This window comes from Bufo gargarizans, chromosome 10, assembly GCF_014858855.1.
Source record: "Bufo gargarizans isolate SCDJY-AF-19 chromosome 10, ASM1485885v1, whole genome shotgun sequence".
NCBI classification, from domain to species: domain Eukaryota; kingdom Metazoa; phylum Chordata; class Amphibia; order Anura; family Bufonidae; genus Bufo; species Bufo gargarizans.
In genome coordinates this window covers 106,333,583-106,360,164 of record NC_058089.1, presented here as the reverse complement: position 1 = coordinate 106,360,164, position 26,582 = coordinate 106,333,583, and the positions used below count along the sequence as shown (strand labels likewise).

The window sequence follows — 26,582 nt, the reverse complement described above, 5'->3', positions numbered from 1 at the left end:
AATAGTCTATTAACCTTCAGGCACCATAAACAATCTCCTTTATTTATTTATTTATGTGATCATTGGGTGCTGTGTCACAGCAGAAGCTGCTGGATCTTAGCAGACCTAGATCAGCTCTACAGTGAGGCTCTGGAAGCTGTGGTCAATTGCCAAGCCAAAAGAGGGATATATAAAGTGTAGAGATGAGCAAATTGATATGTTAGTCTAAATTCAACCCACATTATTAAAAAAAAAAATATTGTGGATTCAAGAGAAAGATTTTCCAGGAATGTAAAGCACTTTCTTACTCAAATCAAATTTCTTGGCCAATTTGGACAAATCAGACCAAAACAAATTTTAGGAAATTCACCTACCTCTAGTAGAGTTTCATCAGTGCTGGTATTAGTTCCCTACCTATCAGCCACCAAATTTCAAGTTAGTGTAACACCTATCTTCTTCACAGTCCAACCTTTTCTGCTACTAAAAAGAAATTGCAATACTTAATAATTCCACCACTCTGTGATTAGAGCGGAATGTCCACAACCTGGATATGTGTTATATGTATAAAACCATGTCAGAAGTAAAACATAACTATCTTTCTGTTCTTTTTTCCTCTTTCTCTCCACAATGGCAAACTTACTCTGAAACCACTTGACCTAAGTGGTTTCAATTAATGTATTCATTATATTTTATTATTTTAAGTATTGAGATATGATGCTGAAGGTGGGGTGGTTGATAGATAAGTGTCAGCTGAAACTCACATTTGATCTTTTACTCACACCTCTTTGAGATATGTATACCGCCACAGTGAAGGTTGGGGGTCACCCTTTAGGGTGAGTGCTCCACTAACCCAACGTTAGGGCATAGGTCCCAGTGGACACCACAGCAAGTGAACATTAACAGGGCTATTTAGTGAACCCACCATTCACACTATTTAGGAACCAGATATCCAACCCTACCTTAGTCTAAGGTTATGTTTTAATTCTGATACAACCTTATACATATAAAGGGAAGTTGTAACTTCATGTTTCTGTTTTCCTAGAAGAAGTCACCTCTTCTGCTAGGACAGTATCAGTTTCTTACAGAATCTTGCATAGTTGTTGGAGTAGCAATTGAAGATTATTAAATTGACTCTAAACACAGAAGTAGCAAAGCTAAAATGTATGGTTAACAATGGAAAAACAAGTTAACTTTTTTAGTGGATTACATTGGCTTTTCTCATGACATAACAATGTGACTGTGTTATTAGAGTCAATTTTAGCTTGGCTACATCTGTAAATCAAATTCAACGTATATTTTCCCAAAATTTGGGTTAAATCTGCATCTGAATATTTGGCGACTTGAGTCATGAAAATTTATAATTTTTCAGATCAGAAGCCAGGACAGCTGAAGAAGGACTATCACATGACCCCAAAGTGGTGTTTGTGTGTGTTCACACTGGCAGGCATTTGCTGCCAATTTATTTTAAACATAAAATATATATTTTTTGCCACCAGCATCCATGTGTTTACTAATAGCCATATATGTTACGGTCAGTTTGAGATTACTAATGCTGGCTTGGCATGAAACAGCTTGAAATGAGTCCTAGGAGACTCCAAAACGTCATCCACAACTTTTCAGCACTTTTCATTTACTGTAGCTCAATTGTAATAGGGCTCAAATTGAATCGTCCAACAGATTTGGACAAATTTAGTTTCTAGAAAATGGCATTTCATCACAGTACACTGCATTGTACTATCAGAAGCTGAAAGTACAGTATAATAGAAATCATGCCTTAAGAAAAAAAATAAAACTCTCATTGTCTTTCTATTGTATTATGCCAACTTTCTTTACTCTGCACAAACAACCGTGTATAATATAGATGCTAACAGAAGTTTTTCTTTCCAGGGTACAATGAAATGGCAATATCTATCAAGTGGCAGATTGCCACGAGTTTGTCACTATCAAAACCTTGATATAATGAATTGTAGTCATCTGTTAAATAGATTACCTATACATTTTTCATAAGAAAACCAGGGTCGCTAATGTATTTCATATGGACAAATAAGCCATGCCATTTTTATTGAATTGTAGCTCAGAGCAAAGGTTTATCATTCCAACAATTCTAGAAATAAAAGATCTGTCCTTGGGAAAAGCAAAAAACTATCTTTATTTCAGCAATCAATGGCAAGCAGTCAGTGGAGTCCTTTATCTATCTTTCCTCTTTTTTTGGTGCACAAAATGCAAGTTATCTCATTCATAATGCTTTGTGATCAGTAAGATTTTCTAAGTCTAATTGAATTAAATATTTTCATAGAAAATACATGACTCATTGTCCTTCTTTAATATATTGTGCGGTACCTTCACCCAAAAGAACCTGTATAAAGAATAACAGGGAGATTGGGATTTCATACAAGCAATTATTCTTATCCAATATTTAATTTTTAGGCTTTTTTTTCATGTCTTTATCTCTAAGGGATGAAAAGTCTTTAAACAGAACAACAAGCTAAAAAAAAGCAATGTAAAATACAATTAAAACTTCAATAAGGGATGTAAACAGAAATGTTGGTTCAGGGTAATATTACTGTATTCCCATGTGAACTGAACAGTCCAAAGTAATGTAGCGGGAAGGCAGAGAAATAATGTGTGATTTATTTAATTATAGAGCTTATTTTTGTATTATTTTTCCTATTTTTTAGTTGTTTCTTTTTGTGTGTGTGGTTTTATGCTGATTGCTATACATTGTGGATTTATTTGTCTACATGTTTTTTTGGGACAGCTCATTTGGGAAAGTGTTAAACTCCCAGTTGGTGAAATGTAATTTGTTGCTTATTTTATTTGCAGGGTGTAAGGGCAAATAAAACACAATGAAAGACTATAATAATTCTTGGACTATCTTGAAAGTGTTTAGCATTCCCTCAGCTCTACTGCTGAGCTGGGAAGTCAATTTGTTTAATCCTTTTTTAGAGTCCTGGGGACATATTTTATAGCCTCACAAAAGAGGTATGGCAAATATCCAACTCAAAGGCTAATATTAGTTGAAATGTTGTTGACTTGTTATATAAATCTATGGGAGGTCTGGATTTAACTGCTCTTGATCACAAAGTCAAATTTGCAATACAATTGTCATCTGTTTGAGTCTTGTTTACCTTTTCGGTTCAGTCTGTAATAGATGTCTCGCATTCAGTACATTTATTTTATTTTTTTCATTTTCTTTTGTGCATTTTGGGAGGTCATGACAATCAAGTTACCCATTAGTTTAAAACCTAGGCTGAAATGTAATTCAATGTCAAAAACTGGAATGGAAAAAGCAGTTGGTGCCTCCTTAGGCTTAAAGAAATGTTCTCTGTCAGGATTATGAGGAACATTCTAAAGTTATCTTTCACAAGATGGTGGAAAAAATTGACAATCATGCAGTAACTGTGATAGAAAGTTTTTAGAAAATTCTCTTGGTCATTGTTCCCCTAAGTTTGTCAATTGGATTGACAATATGGATTGTTAGTTTTAAGCCTAGATCATTAAGTCACTTGTGTGTATTTCTTGCCCCCCCAAAAAACTAAAAAACATTTTTTTATTGTAAAAACATTAATGTGTTCCTCTTCTCAGTATTAGTACACTATACTAGATAACTGGGAACATTTTCACACCAATTTTCTTCACAATGTGTCATATTACTTAGGCCTCATTCACATTTGTAGCAAGAGCATCCGGCTGCCTGTTCCAGCACAAGTGCCGTCTGTCAGACGGACCAAAAACTGTTGCATACAGCAGTTTTTGTCGTGCTGGAGCCTGGGTTTTATGCTGGAAAGCAGCCAGATCACCTCTAAATCCCATTATAGTCAATGAGGATCTGTAGAATCAGGCAATGCCAGAACCGGTGAGCTCCACCCAGAAGAGTCTGCTGGAAACGTTCATCGGAGATTTGAACGTGGCCTTACAGACTAACAATCTGCATATATGAGATAGAAAAATAGACCTCCAATTAAATGTAATAAAAGAGAGAAAAGTATTAATAACTACATTGAAAATTATTAGTCTATGACATTTTTTCATGTGCAGTAGACTCTCACAAAGAGACCTGCCATCCAATGTGATTATATTTTATTCTATTTTATCTATCTCTATCTATTTCTATTTTTATTTACTTTTCAAAAGTGTGTCCAATGGCAGATAAAGCACAGTTTACATTGGATGTGTGACAAAACATATGTGTGTGGAAATTTGCCAAAACCAATAATTAAATAACTGTAAATATATTAATTGTCATATTGGCAATCTGCCACTTAGGAAATAAACACATTTGCAATATATGCCTAGGCTGACCTCACAACATATGGTCGACAGTTTTACAGTGCAATTTACAGTATAAATGTGTGACTTGCTAGATAATTAGGCCATACTCTCAAGATGCAAACTGTTGTCTATAAGTATATGCACAATTTGGAATTTATGCATGTTCCTTTTTTTATGTCCCAAAAAAACTCTATCTGACACTTTGTGTGTCCCAATGTGGGTTCATATTTAGACTTTAATTTGATGCATGCTACATCTATAAGACTTCAGCAATAGAATTGAGAGGTTACTTTCATGTAAAAATTTTTGCTTATCAAATTTTTTGCCCCTTTTCAATTTGTTCTTGTATTTATTGTGATAATGACATATCAAAGGTTGTGATCTGTGGGTGGTTAGGTGCTGAGACCTCCACCGATCACTAGAACATGGAGAGAGGAGAGCTCACATAGCACACTCTTTCTCCTCCCTGGAGGAGATGGAATTGAGATGGGCCAGTAGGCTTTCTATTGAGCCTATGTCCTGCAGAGAAAGAGTGACCTAAGTGAGCACTCCTCTCTCCTTGTTTATGCGATAGGTTTGGGTCTCAGCACTCAGACCCCCACCAATCAGTGGGGTTTGATGTGACATATCAAAAGTTTTGTGAAAGCTAATTGATCTTTTGGAGTAAGTCTCTGCAATAAACTCAGGCTGGCCTACTACAGCCAAAGTTTTCAGTCTCATAAAGAAGACCTGCCAACACTCCTGACATACCTACAAATTTATAAACAAATAGGCAGCTACAGTAAGAGTTTGTTACCGCACACTTTCACACTGTCCAATCAGTGCTTCCAGTGACAGACTTTGGAGAAACGCTGAATTGGCATGGACAATAATAATACCCATCTTCATTATTTTTTTAGGAGAAATAACAGAGGAACAGTGCAATACAGAGTTACAAGAAAAGATTTTCTAGAATTGGACAATTACTTACTAAATCAGACATGTCAGGAACGGTGACAGGCAGGGGTAGATTGGGAACCTAAAGGAGCCCCATATTGTAGGAGGATCTAAATTGACAGGATGCGGGGCAACAAAAGTAGGTGGGTCAGCAATATCATAGCGCAGAATACCACATACCACAGTGCCTCACAATATATTGCCCCAAAAGTTGTCCCTCTGAGTTGGCCAATAGAGGATTATTTTCTCTCCTCTTCTTCCAGTTGTCTTTGATTAAGATATGGAGGAGGGTGCTTAGGAGGTGAGATGCAGGACATAGTTGAATTGAGGAGGACATGTCACTGGCCGGTTACATGAGTACCTGATTCTAACTGAGCTAATTACCACTGATAACTTATTATGTACCCAGCCAGCAGCAGAGATGGGGGTTTGGGCGGCCCCCTGGGCATTGGCCCACCAGGAAATTTCCCTGTAAGGTCTAAGGCCAGTCCGCCCCTGGTCATATGTTCTCTTTAATGTACTTTTAGAAAGCATCATAATGTATGATAGTAAAGTTGGTGTACTTTGATGTTATTTGTTAGGGGCACTAAACTACCAGAGTATCCTTTTGAGAGCTAAGTCCTGCGACACATAAATTGCCCTCAGACAACTTTGGCTTTGATGATTCACAAATAGCCTGTGTGCACAATGAGAGCAACACATTTAACACTTTAATGGGATTGGACTGTGTACTGTAGGTAGAAGGTGTGCTCTCAGAATCCTCTAATGGGCCCAAAAAGCATCAGTTCAATGCCAGTCTACCATTAAAAAAAAATATATATATATTATTCTGTTCATAAAAAATAAATGAGATTTCAGCTTTAAGTTCATTTCATTACTGTAACTAAGAAGCAGATACATCACTTTCAGTTTGAGTCATGAACATTTCTCATGAACGCTCTCAATCTTATATCATGGAATATAGAAGCAGCTATATTTGGAAGCTGTACTCATCTGCAAGAGAGCTAGGAAGGCTTGCTTTTCAATAGTGAAAATTGCATTGGTCACTTGTTCGCCTGCTTTTTATGTGGGTTTCAATTGAATGAGTTAATTATTGACTTTTAATGTAATTAACATTTTGCACTTAGGCTGCTTTACTGAAGTCATCCTCTTAAATAGGATATTAATGACTAACTCCACCCACAAAATGTATTTAGGATTCAAAGGTTTTAAATGCTTAGCAAATTCCTATATATAGAAACGTGTTTCTTAGAGTCAAGCAAATTTCCCCAAAATAGTTTCGGATCTGATTTGGTCTGTTCAGTATGAATAAATTTGACCCAAATCTAAAGTGTCTCAATTGCCCTGAAAATTCATGTATGACACTTTGGGGTCTCCTAATACTATATGTATTCCCTTTCAAGCTCTTTAGCACAAAAGCATATACGTCTATGGATAGTAGCTGGTGGTAACAAACAGCCTGTTTAAACCCCTTCACTGTATTTTCACTTACATATACGTGAGGGAATGTAGCTTCTTGCCGCATCCTCACATGCACATACGTGATGTGATCGGGCGGGTGCAAGAGCTGCACCTGCCTGATCCGCAGAACGGGCCCAGCTGTTACTGATAGCCGAGCCCCTGCTACATCCACTGGCATCACTGTATGCGGTGATGCCGGCGTATTAACCCTTCTGCATGCCACGGTCAGCGCTGACCACAGCACATGCAAGGTTTACAGAGGTAAGGGGCTCCCTCTGATTCCATCGGCTTCCTCCGCTGCGCTGAAAGAGGGCCGATGGTTGCCAAGGCAGCCCGATCCCTTCCACAGGCATCGGAGCCTGCCAGCTACGGAAGCCCAGGAGATCTAGCCTGAGGGCTGGGTTTCCTAGACAACTGTCAGCGTCCTAATGTGTAAGTCACTGACAGTTCAATTCAGTACAATACATAGTGTATTTTACTAAATTGAAACAGGGATCAAACCCTGAAAAGGTGAAGTCTCACAGTGGGACAAATATAAAAAGTAAAAAAAGGGTTTTTTTATAATAAAAAAATGTAAGTTTCAAGTTACAAAATAAATTGAAAAAAAAGAGAGAAAAAATAGGGAAAATAAGAAAAGTAGACATATTAGGTATTGCCTGCGTCCATATCGACCGGCTTTAATTGTGCTAAGTGTAAAAAAAAAGTAGACAAATTAGGCATCACCGCGTCCGTAGCAACCTACTCTATAAAAATACTACATGACCTAACCCCTCAGATGAACACAGTATTTTTCTTGTCACCTTACATGACAAAAAGTGTGATAGCAAGCAATCAAAAAGTAATATCAACACCAAAATAGTGCCAATCAAACCGTCATCTCATCCCGCAAAAATGTTACCCTACCTAAGATAATCACCCAGAAAACAAACAAAAATTACTATCGCTCTCAGACTATAGAGACACTAAAACATGATTTATTATTTTTGTTTCAAAATGATATTTTGTGTAAAACCTAAATCAATTAAAAAAAGCATACATATTAGGTATTGCCACATCCATAACAACCTGCTCTATAAAAATATCACATAATCTAACCCCTCAGGTGAAAACCATAATTTATTTTTTATGAAAACCGTGTCAAAAAGCAATTTTTTATCACCTTACATCACAAAAAGTGATCAAAAGGTTATACGCACCCCAAAATCATACCAATCAAACCATCATCTTATTCCGCAAAAAATGAGACCCTAACTCGGACAATCTCCCCAAAAAAAAAATAATGGCTCTCAGAATATGGAGACACTAAAACATGATTTTTTTTGTTTCAAAAATGCTTTTATTTGTAAAACTTAAATTGAAGATGAACATTGCAAATAACAAAAAAAATGGTGCCCAAACAGCTATTTTTTTGTTATGTTGCCTCATAAAAAGTGTAATATAGAGCAACCAGAAATCATATGGACCTTAAAATAGTGCCAACAAAACTGCCACCTTATCTTGTAGTTTCCAAAATGGGGTCTTTTTTTGTTTGTTTCTACTCTAGGGGTGCATCAGTGGTTCTTCAAATGTGACATGGCAACTTAAAATTATCCCAGTGAAATCAGCCCTCCAAAAATCATATGGCGTTCCTTTTCTTTCTGCGCCCTGCCATGTGCCAGTTTATGGGGTGTTTCTGTAAACTACAGAATCAGGCTAATAAATATTGAGTATTGTTTTGCTGTTAACCCTTGCTTTGTTACTGGAATTTTTTTTATTAAAATGGAAAATCTGCCAAAAAAGTGAAATTCTGCAATTTCACCTACATTTTCCTTTAATTCTTGTGAAACACCTAGATGGTTATCAAAGTTTGTAAAACCAGTTTTGAATACCTTGAGAGGTGTAGTTTCTAAAATGCAGCCATTTATGGGTGGTTTCTATTATGTAAGCCTCACAAAGTGACTTCAAACATGAACGGTTCCTTAAAAAGTGGGTTTTGGAAATTTTTCTGAAAAATTTCAAGATTTGCTTCTCCAGACACGCTACAGTCCACCACTAAGGCTCTTTCTTTGGGTCTTCCATAACTCCCATAAAGCAAGTCAAAACCAATGGTTACAATATGATTCAGACTTTGAGAAGATATTGGTCTGTTTTCATTTTTGCCTTCAAAAGGTACCTCAATGTTGTCATCTTCCCACTAGAGACAACAAGCATAGTTCCTATTTGGGATTGAAGAGTATAATATTTTACCTGAACCATTAGGGGTTGTCAGGATAATGACTACTGTCACACACAAAACAGGGATAGTGTAGCCTTAAAACCTTCCTGGACCCACTATCCATACCTACATACATGGTCACCCTAGGCAGTGACCCAACAACTGCACAGAAGTCCCTATACTGTAATACATGATGCAGTGAGACACAAACAAGGAACAACAAACAGAAAGAAACAAAGAGTAGTTGTACAGTAAAGAGTCAAATGCCTCATTAACCCAGGGCTCATATGTGAGACTGAGCCGTCTAGCAGCCCTGGTTCCTCTGGAAACCTGGAACTCTTGCCGCATGGAGGCACCCACTGCCAGGGGAACCATGAAAGGGGGTTACCTAATTATACAGGACCAATTCATTGGGTTTTGCAGACAGAATTACAAACATCCAGCTTAGGAAACTCAATATAAATCACTGGTATCGTCAATGAAGCATTGCTAATTTTATTTAATTTTTTAATTTTTATATATATTTATACCTTTATTTTTTTTTCATTCCAAAAATCATGTAAACACCCTTTCCTAATTCATAAATCAGTTTTGTACCTGATGGCAGATAACAAAGGATTTCACTCTTATAAGCTGTGAATCTCCACTGAGCTCCTACAGAGGTTATAGACGTTTCAACATATTAAAGTGAAAAACATGATGTAATAGCCATACAGCATAAAGTGATACTTGGGTCATAAATAAAATAATATTCATTGGAGATTTATGAGTCAAAGTATTCCTGAGCCTTTTGTGATACATCAGGGAAAGGTAGTTTTACAATTACTAAGACTCAAGACCTTTCTTCCCGATTGTATGCACCAGTTCTAGGTATCCTTTCTGTTCAGGAATAATTTTGATGACCTTGCACTTGCCTTTTCTTTTAACCCAAGATAAGTATGACCCCCAGAGTAATATTTCCTTCTGACCTACGTGAGATGATTGACCTATCTTTTCAGAATGAAGCTTTTATTTCTCATTACTGCAGTTATAAGGGAATAATTCTTAAAGCCTCCAAGTTACAGGAATACCTGCCAGGTGTGGCAGACACCACAAATGTTCCTTACTGTGCTGAAGTTGAAGTTAACGATTTTAGCTTTTAGAGAAAATCATAGTTTCATTGTTTTTCAGTCTAATATCAAACTGTACAGCTGAGAAAAGTACAAATCACTTACATGTTATTATAGAGACTGCTCTTTTTCTCTTAACAATCTATTGTCTTTACTACTAGCTATGATTGTCAGTCTTTAGTTTAGGCTGAAGATGAATTGATTGTTGCTGGGGAGCAAGTCGCTGCATTTGCTATTAAATACTAGGTATTCATGTAATACATGCAAACCGTTTCATTCGCACTGTGGGGAATAAAAGGGACGCAAAAATTGTGCACATTGAAGGAGATATTCGGAGACACTAAGCTAAATATGTCCAAATTTGATCACAAATCTGAACAAAAAATAATGCTTTACATGGAAGTTGACAGGTTGCTAGTTACTTTTCATAGAACACTACAATTCTTTGGACCAGTCTTTGGTGACGATTAGCGATAAGAAAATCATTCAAAATTCTGCCAAATTAGTTGGAAAGTTTGTTTCAGGAACAAGTCAATTCTGACTTAATCGGACGTGCTCCAATTGACCTGAAAATTTTTGTATGACACACTGAGGTTTCCTAGGAATCATAAGAATCATAATTGTTCTCTCTAGTCTTTAACTATTTCTTAGTATTTCTCCCTTACTCTCTCTGATATGTGCTTAAATCAAAAGCGCCAAAAGATTTGAAGCAAACAAAAATAAAAAAACTTAAGTTAAAAGCGATTTGTTTGTGGCTTTGGTTAGTAAAATGGTACATTCAGAAGGGCCCACATTCTCAAGAATTTACTTGCACCAAGCAAACTGAAGAGGCAACCGGAACAAGCCGACATATCTGACAATACAAGATCACAGGAAGCTATAGATGTAACCAACCTAAATGTCTCTGCTATAGGTCCCTCAACATCACCACCTCCTTCTGTGGCCCCAATGGCGAAACTTTCATGATCAAAGACCAACTGGACTGTGGATCCACCACCATTATTTATCTAATCATCTGTCCTTGTGGCCTACAATATATAGGACCTACTATCCAAACCCTCAGAAACAGATTAAATAAACATAGATCAAACGTCAAAAATAAGTTTATACAACATAGTGTCTCCAGACACGCTACAGTCCACCACTAAGGTTCTTTCTTTGTGTCTTCTATAACTCCCATAAAGCAAGTCAAAACCAATGGTTACAATATGATTTTGGTTACAATTTTCAAAAAACTCTGTGAACCGGCCGGATCAAATTTTTTAGAAATCCGCTCATCTCTAATTGTCACGTATCTGACACCCCACTTACCTGATGATCAGATGTTTCAGAGTAGTTCTGGTCCCAGAAGTTGGCACTGAAACTATATAGCTCTGTCAATTGAAATGCTCCCATTAAAGTAAATGGAAAGATGGTGCCGGGGGTACTCTGAAACAGCTGGTCATAAATATGCAGTATGTTGAGCCCCCGCCGGTCATTTATTAATGGCCGATTCTGAGAGTAGACCGTCATTATTAAAATTCAAGAATAACAGTTAAATAGTGTTAGAAAATAAAAGCTGGATTTATTTTCTTTATTTCTGCATGGGTACTGACTGATCTGTTTCACACATGAATTGTCACTTCTAATCTTCTAAGAACAAATTCCATCTGTTTTGATTATATTCTAGTTTATCATTTTTTATCTATATATTTTTTTTTTCATTTTCATAAAATAGAATCTATTTTGTTTGTTTAAAAAATGAACAGCCACATATCTATTTAATTAAACTACAGTTCAAATAACAGATTCATATTTGAACAAGGAGAAAGTGCGCTAGTCACATAATGGTAAATTTCTGCCTGAAAGGAACATTTAAGACGTTTTTCGAGCTAAACTACAGTTGGTTCAATTTTGGAAATACAGTCAAAAAGAAAGCTTCTTTTTAAGTCATAACTCACAATTATGCATATAGAGTCCTGAATTATTGCACACATGGCCAGATGCCTTCTCATCTTTAGTGCCAGTATTTAGTCTAAGACCTCATTTACACAATGACAATATATTGAACTACTGTACATACAGACAAAACATTGTTTTTATAACAATTATCTGTATATGTATTTTTCCCTAATTTTTGTGCTTTCATATAACCAAAATCATTGTCATATATAATATTTTTTTAACCTATAAGATGCACCTGCCCATAAGACGCACCTAGGTTTTAGAGGAGCAGAGTAAGCAAAAAATATTTTTCATTAGACCTCAAATCATACCACGAATCAGACCCCCAATGTTAATCAGACCTCAAATCATAGCCCTAATCAGACCCCCAAGTTAATAAGACCCTTATTCAGACCTCAGATCAGACCCTCAATGTTAATGAGACCACAATAAGACATGAGATCAAACCTCAATGTGAATCACGCCCAATCAGACTTCAGATAAGACCCCACCATTCAGACCTCATATGAAACCCCCATACCTCAGATCAGACCCCCATGCCTCAGAGCAAATAAAATGCTGCCGCTCCTAGGATCCAGCTCTCTTGTTCTTCTTCCTGCTGCGCACTATACTATGACCCAACAAGTGAATGCTACACAGACAGCATATTAGGCTAATATACCCTACTTGCCCCAGATAACAACTGAAAAAATATATATATAACCTTTATTGCTGCATATAAAATAGTAAATGTAATACTGTGAGTGAGTGCTCATTTAAAACAGCAACCAAAGTCCTTATTATCCAGAAAACACTGCAGAAAAGGACTATAGGATGTGCACTACCTAAAGGAGTCCTCCTATTCTTGCTGTCAATTATTTGTGTAGTCAGTTGTTGGCACTGACATTACTAAATAACTTTGCTGCTAGTGCTAGACTTCTAAAACCTAATCGCTGCCCCCCAACATGTTTTGCCAATTGAACTGGCATCATTGGGGGTAAGGGGCAGAACTATAGGTAGTGCACATCCTATTACACAAATAATTGACAGCAGGAATAGGAGGACTCTTATAGGTAGTGCACATCCTCTAGTCCTTTTCTACAGTGTTTTCTGGATAATAAGGACTAGTGTTTGCTAGTTTTAATTGAGCACTCACTCACAGTATTGCATGTACTATTTTAGATGCAGCAATGAAGGTTATATTTTATTTATTTTAAGTTGTTATCTGGGGCAAGTAAGGTATATTAGCCTAACATGGCGTCTGGTGAGGTCACAGCACAGCCAATGTTAGAGGACCAGGAAGCGGTGAGTACAGAGCCTGTACTCCAGTAGTTATAATTGCTTCCATAATGAAAGCGCTCAATAGTATTCACCCCTTAAGATGCACTTTGAATATAACCCAAATGTATAAAGGGTGTATCTCACAATGACATATGTAGCAAAGGCTGCCAAATAAACTTTTTTTGCCCAAACGGGTGTTTGTTTAATAACTGAATATGGCAGCAGTATATAACCCTGGAATTTCAAACGTCAAGATGCTGCAAGGCCTGAAATATTGTGTATTTTTCCCCCAAAAGGTTGTTTTATTAATGGAAGAATATAAGCCCTGTATATACAGGGTGAATCTCACACAGCCTGTCCCACAGTAGGCCTCAATTAAAGATGTGTGCACCAAATGTCGGTATTTCAAATATCTGAATATAACCCAAATGTATAAAGGGTGTATCTCACAATGACATATGCAGCAAAGGCTGCCAAATAAACTTTTTTTTGCACACTAGGACGCTATCAAAGAATTGTGCCCAAAATGGCTTTATTTCAAATAACTGAATAGAAAGACACTATGGCGGTATCTCACAATGACATCTGCAGCAAAGGCTGCCAACAATTTTTTTTTTGCCCAAACGGGTGTTTGTATAATGACTGAATTTGACAGCAGTTTATAACCCTGGAATTTCACACGTGCTGATGCTGCAAAAATAGTGGAATCTGGCAAAAAATAAAAAGTTTTTAAAAATCAAGAAAATGATGGCTGTATTTCTAGCTTAAATTTCACACTGGCTAATCCAGATGTTGTATATTGCCAAAATATAGTTTTTTTGGTAACAGAATATGAAAGCTGTATATATTAAACGTAAATTTAACACTTGCAGATCAGGAAAACAGTGTTTTTTGGCAAAAAAGTGTGAAAATGATGGCTGTATTATTTCTAGCTTAAATTGCACACTGACTAAGCCTGCAAATGTACCAGATGTTGTAAATTGCCCAAAAAATTGGGATTTCCAATGTCCCAAAAGCTCAGATGCAGTGCTAGTGCACTGAGCATGCATAAAATGGCCGCCGCCGCCCACCTAACTGACTTATCAAAGTAATTTTTTTTTCGGTCACTGGGCTCAGGGCAGGATAAAAAAAAATTGTGCCCTGCACCCACAAAACACAATGTATATAGATTGCTGAGTTAGATTCAGATTTTATGCAAAGACTCTCTCCTATTCTCTCCCTGAAATCACCAGCAGCATCCTCTCCCTACACTTGTAACAGCAGAGTGACGTGCAGCGCTATGTGACTTCAGCTTATATAGAGGCTGGGTCACATGCTGCACTGGCCAATCACAACCATGCCATTAGTAGGCATGGCTGTGATGGCTTCTAAGGTCAGACAGTTGACCGCTTGTTGATTGGCTGCTCTACAAATTTTCAGGCTAGTTGGAACACTTTTGATTCGGGTAAAATCAATTTGTACAAAAATCTGTTAGCACATCTCATCATCATAGCAACATATCAAAGTTGTGATTGGTGGGGGTCTGATGGCTGAGACCCCCCCCCCACCAATCTCTAGAACAAGAAGAGAGAAGCGCTCACATAGCACACTCTTTCCTCACTGCATGAGGCAGGAGCGAGATGGACTCAATAGAAAGTCTATTTTCTCTTCTCATTTTTGTGATTAGCGAGAAGAACTAAAACGGGCAGGACAGCTTCTTGTCTATCTGTGTGTGGACAACACTTGATGCCAAGTGATGTCCACACATGGGTAGACAAGAAGCTATCCAGCCCATTTTTGTTCTTTTTACTGTTCTCCAAAGAATTTGCCCCCTAAAACTGAAAGAAATTTCACAACTTCGGCTGCACCAACCGCTCTCTTTTAAAGGTTATCCATTAGTATCGTGCTTAACAAAAAGTTGAGTACAATTACCTCATTTCTAATATTATATTACTTGAATATAATTACCCTATGAGTGTCCCCCTTTGTCTGTTCTGCCATCAGTTTTTGTGATCAGCAAGGGGTCTCAGCACTCAGACTCTCACCTATTGAAACTTTTGATATGTCACTAAACTATATGAAAAAAAGTTTTCCCAAAGTACAGGGACACTTTAAAATTATTTTGCTTTAACTATACGCTATTATATTTTTTTGTACATTTTTCTATACCCAGCTATGAATAAATTTGTTTTTTTCAGGATCTAGGGATACATACGGTAGATAACTTGTTCACTTATGTTCACAGCCACAAAACAGTTTTGCATTTGACATAAGAGGGATTAATTTTTTAGTTACTTCAAACAGTGTAATTCCATAAAAATAATTAAGTCAGATGTATTCCATGAGTGGGAACACTCTGCTTCTTCACAAAGCAAAACATCATAGATTTCTTATATTAAATTTTAACTTGTGCTTTCGTGATTTATGCTAGGTTTCCTGACATTTTAATATACGGTTGTTTGCAGATTTCCTGGTTAGACCTCCGTTCTGAGAGTTGTTAATTTTTTTGTTTGATATGATCTCCTTGATATAGATAGCAGCCATTAGGGTACAGACATATAATTCAGGGGTGCAATGGATAAAATTAGTCAAACTGCCAAACACTTGGAGCGACAGTTCCATGAGTAATATGGCAACTTTAATGATATTAGTTTGAATAAAATCAAGATTTGCCATTTATTTACACATACTAATTAAATAGTAATGTGGTTATAAATTAAATTAATGCTGCTTTCTGTGTCAGGATTAATGGAATATGTGGTTACTTTATGAATATGTATGTTGATAATGTTCCAAGTGTACTTCTGGTATACATTGTAGATTTCGGAGAGTACTAAATTTCTTTTGTTAGTTTACTTCAAGTGTTTTATGAAATATGTCACATACCCCAAGATTAGCAGTCAGGCAGGAAAATTCATTGCTGAAGGAATTAAGCCGCACAGGAGGAAAATCATTCCATAGTAATAGATGATATAAATCTGCTGAAGAACACTGTAGAATTCAGGTGACATATATCCTATTCAGTTTTTTTGCCCTCTCAAAAACTAGATTTTTTGGGTGTTGACCTTTTATGGGATACAACAATGAGGTTTATTTATTACTTATAAACATATTCCGTCAGTTAATGCACTCATATCCGGCAGATGGACAGACTATTGGAGTATACTGCACCTGGCATCGTCACTTGCTACCACGCAGCGGGAATCAGATGGGTTTTTGGCATAAATGCCAGCTTTCTGCCAGACAGATATCACTGCATGCAATGGTATTTGTCTGGCAGAAACCTTCCCCTCAGATCCTGTTATAGTCAATGGGGATTTGGCGGTGTCTGTTTATGCCATGTATGGTAATTCAGGGTAGTCTGTTCCTTTGCCGCAACAGACTCCCGGAATGCCTAAATCTTGCTCTGGTCTATATATTCTGGTCCTTTTGACATCCTGGTCAGGTAATCAGTGGGCACAGAGATGATCCACCTTGGCCAGTGATTGGCTGTGTTGTTGTTTTTTTTTTTTCTTACAGTCATTCCCACAACAGAGTCCAGTGAGTACTGGGTTAAAGGGGTTGTCGTGTTCAGAGGTGAATTCAGACGTACCCCCATTTTCAATCAGGCAGCCTCCCTGATATGAGCATTGGAGCATTTCATGCTCCAATGCTCTCATTTGTCCTGCACTGAATCACACAGGGCAAAGGATTTTTCTGGAGATCCAGTGACATACTGGGCTATCCATGGGGACTGCTAGGTGGAAGCTTCCCCTTCGTCCGGCTAGGGCAGCGCTAATGCCCGCCCATCAGTGCCGATGACATCATCAGCAACACTGCTAGTCAGAAGCCGCTACATAGCAGTGTAAAAATATAAACAAAAAGCCCTTGCCCTGAGCAGGGCAAGGGAGAGCATTGGATCATGGGGGGACAGAGGGGTAAAAATTGGGATTTGTTCTGGTTCAGCTCTGAATACGGACAACCCCTTTAAGCCTTCTGTTACTCCAGCATATGTTAGAAGCCACATGTCAGATTTGCTGTTGAAATTATTTTGCAGCAAACCTGTAAACAATATGTGAGGAAATTTGCGAGAAAAATCCATGCCAAATTGTAGATTTTTCTGCAGATTGTGCAATTAAGAACAAAATGAATGGTATTGAATTTTAAAGTAGAGGATTTATTTTGAGGCAGATCGGCGGGCATTCTGCCTCAAAATCAGCAGCAATCATTGTAGATTTTACTGCAGATGTTGAATTCCTCATTGACTTTAATGGGAAAATCTTTAATATATTTGCAAACATTCTGTTAGAAATTGAGATGGTGCAGATCTGAAAATCTCCACAACAGTCAACTAAGACATGAATGATATTTTTTGTTGCAGTTTTTTTTTCTAATTCTTAGGAGTATATCCATACTGGGTGCAAAATTTAACTACAAATCCACTATTTGTGTTTACTGCATATTTGTGGCAAATCCGCAGCAAAACCTGCATAGTTTACTGTGGATTTGTAGCATATTTCACAAAGGATTTTACCCCACTATGTGGAAAAGGGTTGAGTTGTATGTCAATTTTGGGTGTGGATTGAAAATTCCACACCATGGGTTCATCTCCATGTAGAAAAACTCTGCAGCATGTGGATGACATTAGTTCAAATCTCACTTACAGTACATGGCTGATAGTGCTGAGCGAAACAAAGCATTTAAAGTGGAATTTGGCTCGAAGTTTAGGAAAATTTATTTTTTTCTTGCACTTCATGGTTTTCCTAAAATGACAGCTGAACATGTTACAAAGCAAAACTAAATGTAGAGGAGACAAGCCCTGGAACTCAAAATCACCCATAATGCCGTTCAGCCAGCCAATCCACAAATAGCCAACCCCTGTGATGTCATAGCCCTATAAAAACCTCATCCCGCATGGTCTCCGCCATTGTCCTGATAGCTGAGCATAGGGAGATATGTGGCAAGTGCTCATGCGCTAAAGACAATGTTGTTGCAAATGATTAATAGAAGAATATTGGAGAGGGAGAGTGCAGGGAGACTTATTCTGCGTCAGTTTTATGTATTTATTTCTACATTTACTTATTCCTACATCAACTGTAAACTTATATATCTAATTTAATACTAATAAGTTGGAAACCGTTATTATTCCATTGCTATCGTGCCAACCAATACCACCCAGAATGGCTTTACTTCTTCCAAATTATCCTTCAATGTCTCCATATCCTAGAAAAGTCATCAAGATGTAGAGAGAGGAGAATCTGGATGTTCCAGATGACATATTCTCATAGATATTAGATTATGTGGAAAAGGAGGAAAAGCAGATGGTAGAGGAAGGGCTCCCACCTGGAGGGCAGGAGAGCGCTGGGAGTGGAGAAGTGGGTATGCCAGAGCTGATTAATATTCTGTGTTTACTGTCCAATAACCTGCAGGAGATTGCAGTCCCTACCTAACCAGCCAAACCCCATAAAAGCAACAGCCCCAGTTTAAAGGTGCCACACAGCTATTAACAATGAAGACTGACTGTACTGTGCGGTCTTCATTATTAAATGAAAGACAGCTTTGGGCTAATTGGTCGCATGGTTCTTCACCACAACATAGCCGCAACCCTTCCCCAGCACAGCCACTCCATGCGACCATACTTTAAGACAGATTTGTAACAAATCAGAATTCTTGGGCAACTTTTGAAATGTTGGCGAAACAAATTTTTCAATGCTTCACTTATCTCTAATGGCTGGTACTGCAATATACTTTGAAATTTCCTGTGCGAATAAGCATGAAAAATTTCCATCACAAGTGGACATTCCCTATGTGAACCATGCCCATGTGTCCAACTTGCATTTTCAGTTAAGACGACTTCAGGGTTTTATTATTATTTATTTTTTTATAAATCTATAATCTCTTTAGAATGTCCAAGGTGAAGAGGACAGCTGAGGCAATTAAAAGCTCCTAGCTGCATCAAAGGGTCTATGAAATAGGATTTATAAGTACATTTCCACACTCATAAAGGGTTTTGCCCTGCAACAAAATATCATGCAATGTTGCTGCATATTAACCTACTAAAACATTTGCATACAAAGCCAATATGCAGCTTGAATCCATAAAATAGCACTTTCATGATGCCGATACCTACTAATGTAAGATACCCTTTTTGTGATCTATCCAAATAACAATGCAGTTGAAGAACACCATTTCCTGATTAGAAAATGAGAAGTTGGCCACTTAACGCAATCTCTTATAGTATGTAAAACTGAATTATTTAACATTTCTATCTAAGGACAAATGCAGAGGAAATCGGAAAAAAAAAATAATTCTAATTCTTTTTTCTTAGATTATTCATCTAATCTAAACTAACAATGATTGCACTTCGTATCCCATTAGTATAAATGAATGCAAATATAATAGAAACTCAATGTTGTAGAAAATGACTTTTGTAATAGTTTTGACTATACAGTAATGGAATGGAAGGCTTGTAATATTTTTGCACGTTTTAGATATTTCTTTAAAAACTGGCAAAATATTAACAATAGTTAAAACAAATTACAGATCTGAATATTGTTTTATAAACTTACACCATGTAAATCTAGAAATCCAATAAAGAATGCAAAAAAAGTTAGTAATCATTTCCAATAAAAATAGAAACTACCAGTCAAAAAAAAGTTTCAGTTTAAATTTCTGAATTACTTAATATGGTTGTTCATCATCAATATCATAGTAAGTAAAGAAGAAAAGGGATAAAAAGCCAAAAAGTACAACATATATTTTGGTATGCAGTTAAAAAGAAGGCAGAAGACAGAATATTGTATTTAGCCTACACATTTTGTAAAATCTTAAAAGCTTGTCTATATGTTTGACCAGCATTGGGTTCAGCCTGTTATCCTTATAGAGTACCAGATAACCTTCCAGTAGATTTAGACTATCATTTGCAGGAGACTTTGGAGAACTTTTTGCTAGGAGTTGATTCACATTTTCTGCTATGATAAAAAAAAAATTATACAATTAAAATTAGAAGTGTATATGTTCTGTATGTATGGAGGATGGACCTTCAAAAACATTTCCTCTTTTGGGTACAACATTGAACAAACAGTAAACAGTGTGAGGCCAGCCATACATATTAGATAGCTTTCAGCTTAACACTTGTTTATCCGAGAGCTCTCTCTTCTGACTTCATCCTATTCAAATACCTTGAGTGTGTTCTGAATGGGGAGAAAGCTATTGTCAGACTGCTTTATCAGTGGATAACATCCATGACAATAAAAGGATCAGGCAGCTCTAATCCAACCTTTTTTCCCCATGACAGCATATGTCAGGGGAAATTCAGAAGGACCTATGCAAAATATATGGTCAGTCAGTCCATATGATATTTGTTTTAATCAACATCTATCTACTATGAATGACTATCTTTAAAGTCAATATCTCAACTCAAAATTCAATTTAGGGTTATTTCAGCTGAATCGGTCAATCAATTTGATTTGGGTCCAAATGGATTCCATCTACAGTACAGACCAAAAGTTTGGACACACCTTCTCATTCAAAGAGTTTTCTTTATTTTCATGACTATGAAGGCATCAAAACTATGAATTAACACATGTGGAATTATATACATAACAAACAAGTGTGAAACAACTGAGAATATGTCATATTCTAGGTTCTTCAAAGTAGCCACCTTTTGCTTTGATTACTGCTTTCGACACTCTTGGCATTCTCTTGATGAGCTTCAAGAGGTAGTCCCCTAAAATGGTCTTCCAACAGTCTTGAAGGAGTTTCCAGAGATGCTTAGCACTTGTCGGCCCTTTTGTCTTCACTCTGCGGTCCAGCTCACCCCAAACCATCTCGATTGGGCTCAGGTCCGGTGACTGTTGAGGCCAGGTCATCTGACGCAGCACCCCATCACTCTCCTTTATGGTCAAATAGCCCTTACTTTCAAAGTTTTCCCAATTTTTCGGCTGACTGACTGACCTTCATTTCTTAAAGTAATGATTGCCACTCGTTTTTCTTTACTTAGCTGCTTTTTTCTTGCCATAATACAAATTCTAACAGTCTATTCAGTAGGACTATCAGCTGTGTATCCACCTGACTTCTCCTCAACGCCACTGATGGTCCCAACCCCATCTATAAGGCAAGAAATCCCACTTATTAAACCTGACAGGGCACACATGTGAAGTGAAAACCATTTCAGGGGACTACCTCTTGAAGCTCATCAAGAGAATGCCAAGAGTGTGGAAAGCAGTAATCAAAGCAAAAGGTGGCTAACTTTGAAGAACCTAGAATATGACATATTTTCAGTTGTTTCACACTTGTTTGTTATGTAAATAATTCCACATGTGTTAATTCATAGTTTTGATGTCTTCAGTGTGAATCTACAATTTTCATAGTCATGAAAATAAAGAAAACTCTTTGAATGAGAAGGTGTGTCCAAACTTTTGGTCTGTACTGTAAATCAAAAGTTCTCCAATGGGCCTGGACATTTGTGAATGACAATGAGGTCTCCTAGGACAAATATTTTTTCTTTCTCTTGTCTCTCCGTTTTTTCATAATTTTTTTTCTCTCACCAAAAATTTGGATTTGTAATGGATCCATCTTAGCTTTTAAAAAATTTGAGAAGAATCCAAATCAATCTTTAATCTCAACCAATGAAAACCTTCCCATGATGAGCAGGTTTAGCTCCTGGCTTCTACACACGTTGTCTGGCAAAAATGCACAAACGGTTCGTATAGAACAATGGGTGTCTGTGTTTTAAAGGGTAGAGGGTGTCTGTGTGTTAAAGGGGTTTTCCAGGAGTTTTATACTAATGACCTATCCTATGGTTACGTCATCAGTATCTGATCAGTGGGTGTCCGACGCTCCCAGGAACCCCACCAATCAGCTGTTTGAGAAGTCACCGGCACTCCTATGTAGTGATGAGCAGCAGGGGCAATATTCAAATTCACGATATTTAGCGAATATTTGGTAGAATATTCATCATACATTTGCAAATTCGAGAATATTTTCTTGATCGCGTAAAATCGGCAATGTTGTATTTGCGTAATGCACACGAAATACAGGCGTGGGTCACTATAGCTCAATTTTTCAAGCTGCTAGAAGTTTCCTGAGACTGGAGAAAATGGTTGTCACGGCAGAACGTTACAAGCTTTATATGCAGATAGAAAACAGAAGAAAGGAGCATAGAGTACCAATAATTAGAAAAATATATACGTTTTTATTAAGTTCACGATAAAAAACACACATATAGTGAATGCCAAGGACAGGGTAAGGGAGAAGGGGAAAAGAAAACGAGCGCCGCCCTGGACGGACACACTGGTCACAAAATATAATGATCTATCAATTAAATTACTGCAGATGTGGGAAAAACAGATAATGTATGGTACAATGACCAACCCATAGATGCAGACATGATAAATAATTTACTGTAAAGGGTGAGTGGAGATCAGATGTGGCCAGACCGCCATGGCTGTAGTGCATAATGTATGGTACAAAGGACATAGGTCATACAGAAATGTGGACAGTGTACCAAAAATAGACAGTGGTGGACCAAGTGAGATAGCTCAACATTGGCAGCACATGGCCATGGCTGAGACCCTGTGATCAGACACTCACCAGTATGGGACCAAGTGTGAACGGAAAAACCAGGATGGCGCTACCCCAACGCGCGTTTCGGCGTGCCTTCGTCAGGGGGTCAGATAGACTGCTTCAATATATTCGCGATTGCGAAATTGGCAAGCATGATGAGAATATTTTGGTGCAATACATATAACTTCACATTTTAACAGGTCTGACTACTTGTTAGTGATTGTGCACTCAGTATTGTTGTGAACTTGTAACATCACAGAACCATGTATGTAGCATGTATGTATGGACAGCAGAAACTATCAGCTACTGTATATCACTATCTAACCTACACTGACTATCTCCCACTAACTATCTGTATTATATATATTAACTAACTATCTAATGTAATGACACAGGAAAGCACAGAGCACAGCAATGACACTGCTGTTTCTCTCAGATCTGCAAAATACTGCATACTAGGGCTGCTGGGGAGGTTCTTATATAGTAAGGGGTAGGCAGCTTTCCTATTGGTTGCTAGGGATGTTGTTAAGCTCAGACAAAGACATTGCAGCCTTCTCATTGGCCCACAAGCAATAAGGGAGGTTACTGATGAAAAAAACTAATAATAACTAGAATATTCAAAATTACGAATATATAGCACCATATTCTAAACATTTGCATATTCTTGAAGTGCCAATATTCGCAATTAATATTCACTATTCAAATATTCACACCCAACACTACTCCTGTGAGCGCCTCGGCCTTCTTCGAGCTTACCAAGAACAGCAAAGTACATTGTATATCGGCTGTAGTCAGTATTGCAGATCAGCCCCATTCACTTCTATAGGGCTGAGCCGCACCTAAGCCACGTGAGTGATGAACGTGTCGTAGCTGGCCTCATAAAAAGCTGAGAGAAAGCTGCGGCACTACTGCAAGTAGATTCTGATCACCTATCCAGAGGATGTGGGATGCCATTGTCAGAGCTGCTTCATAAATCAGTCCATTCATTGCACTGTAAATTGTATTAGATGTTATGTATTACACTACACTTTAGGGTTGTACGTGGAATTTTTACTACTTATTTATGACGTTTTTCCTACAAAGGCATCTCAAGTTTTGTACCAGTGGTGTCCTTTTGAAATTTTGGAAGTGCCATTAAAAAACTGTGTGATCTAAAGAACTTGAAGGTTCTCTTATTAATTACCTAAAGGTCTTCACACCATGATTCTGTCAACATAATTGAACCACGGGGTCATGTGTTTAAAGAAATCTCCTACAATATAATAGATAGATTGCCACAAGGGTTTGCCTGACGTTGTCAGATATTCAGAAAATGAGCTCTATTTTATATTGTTTTTCAAAAGTAAACTGTAGAGTTCTTGCATCCATTATGTACTATAGCATTCTCTACGCCTAATGATTACTGCTTTCTGAAAGATGATCACATTTTATATGACAGATAGGTATAGTTTAAGTAAGAAAGACGCCGATAATAAGGGAAAAAAAAGTTTTGTTTGACAATCTATTTACCTTTTTGATTTGTCAGTCTCTTTATGTCAAGTAATTTACAAATGTTCTGCAAAAGAAAAAAGAAAAAATAGTGATAAGCAATGAGAAAAAAACACAATGTATATACTTCACCTTTGATGACCGCATGCAATCAGTTTCCTTTTCTATATCTACCAAAAAATAGGATTTTTATACCTATCTCCCTTGTGGTAACGTTCTCCTCCATTTTTAGAATTGACTGCCACATGCCCAGCCATGCTCTGCTGCCAGAAGATACACAAGAGAGCTGGCCATGAGAGGCATAAATAGTGTGCTTTGAATTGCTTCTGTTTATCTCTCTCTGGATACTTTTGACTTGAAAGGTATCAGAAATGAAAAGAAACCTTTCAAAGAGAATGCCGTTTTTGTCAAATCTCAGCTTTAATTTCCTCTCCTATTTTTCTCCCAGTTGTATTTGTTTATAGGTGGACATTGACGCCAAAAGCTATATAGTATATCTATGTATATGACCCCATTATTATCTAATTATTAGGGCACCTGCATACTCCACAGTGAAGCGTGAACTGACTCGTGTTTGTACCCAGGAAAAGGAATGGGATGTTAACAATGTAATAATGTTAATGTGGAAGAAGAGAAAGAATAGATAAATAAATAAATAAAAGGATAAGAAAAGAGAAAGAGAAGATAGAGAAAAGGCCGAAGAGGATAAGAAGGCGAAAGAAAGGGGGAGAGGCAATAAAGAAAAGGAATAAGGAAAAGGGGGAAAAAAAAAAAAAAAAAAAAAAAAGGAGAGAAAAAGAGGACAAGGATAAAGGGGGAAGAAAGAGAGGGAAAAAAAAAAAAAGGAGAGAAAGGGGAAAAAAAAAAAAAAAAAAAAAAAGAGAATAAATTATCTTCTTATGAAAGAATGGCCCCAAAGCGACGTTCAGTCGATTCCTCTGTAATCAAGGTGGGGTCTAAAACTCCAGAAAACAGAATTGATAAATTCCTGAAATCACCTCTCCCATTCGAAAAGAACTCAGTAAAAACGAATCCCTCTGCTAATTTGAGAAAATTCGCTAAAATTCCCCAAAAAGTTGATCAGTCTGAGGACGGATTAGAGGATGCAGACCAGGAGACGGGGGAGGAAGGCCTCCTTGCACAAACACAAACTGAATACGATCCATCTCTCTTGGACAAAATCCTTGGCGCCGTGGAAAACAACGGCAGCTTAGTACAAGGGATGTCCGTTCAACTGGGGTCAATGCAGATCGATATATCCTTAATAAGAGATGACCTAGCAAAGATCCGTGATCGAGTTTTGCATATGGAAAAAACAGTTGCCTCTCTGCAAACTGATATGGACATGCTAAAATCTAAAACTATGCTTCTCGCCTCAGAAAATCAAGCACTTCAAAATAAGTTAGAGGACCTTGAAAATAGGTCAAGGCGAAATAATGTCCGAATAATTGGCTTCCCAGAAGGAGTGGAAGGTCGACACTTAGAGGAACAACTTAAAGACGCGGTTCTGCATAGCCTAGGAAGCGATAACTTCTCATCGGGATTTCAAATTGAAAGAGCTCATCGAATCCCAGGAGGGAAACCTATTCCAGGGAGGCCCCCGCGTGCAATTATAATGAAACTATTATTGTCCTCTGACAGAGATATGATACTGAGAAGAGCAAGAGAATTGACACCCATTGAATATCAGGGCACAAGGCTGCTCTTCTTTCCTGATTTTGCTCGGCAAACTCAGGAAAAAAGAAGAAATTTCACAGAGATAAAGAAACGCCTGGCATCCAAGGAGATTAAATATTCTCTACAGTACCCAGCGAAACTGAGAGTGATTCACAATGGGACTCCCCTTTTCTTTGAGACACCGCAACAAGTGCTAGAGTGGATGGATCAAAAGGGCATCTGACATTGTGTACTTTCATTACCGGAGGGTTGGGAGGGGGGTGGGGCTAGAATGGGGGAGAACGGCCGGAGGTTAGAGATTCGCTGAATAGACCGGGCGAATCAACGGAGAAGGGGGGGGGGAGGGAAGGGGGGGAAAGATTACCCACTTTGCAGGCGGGGTTTTTTTTTTTTTTTTTTTTTTTGTTTGTAATTGATGTTTATTAGAATGGTATCCTGGAATGTCAGAGGGCTGGGGGAAAAGGTAAAAAGACAGGCTATTATGGATGCAGTAAAAAGATATCTCCCAGCAATCATCTGCATAGTAGAAACCCATCTAACTAAAGAAACCGTGTCTCGCCTGACAACGGGATGGTATTCCCAATCTTATCATTCTACTTTCAGCAGTTCTGCCAGGGGGGTTTCAGTTCTTATCCATAATTCTATAGATTTCACCCTTATAAAATCCCATATAGATGATCAGGGTAGATTCATCTTCCTTCATGGCGAGCTGTCTGGATGCAGCTATATCCTCGCTT

The 26,582-nt window shown here is 37.6% G+C and overlaps 1 protein-coding gene across 1 annotated transcript in view; it reads left to right on the top strand.

Annotated features, from left to right (window-relative positions):
• LOC122920383 (cadherin-8-like) overlaps positions 1–26,582 on the top strand; it is a 391,866-nt gene that overhangs the window by 35,274 nt on the left and 330,010 nt on the right. The gene's annotated exons all lie outside the window — the stretch shown is intronic.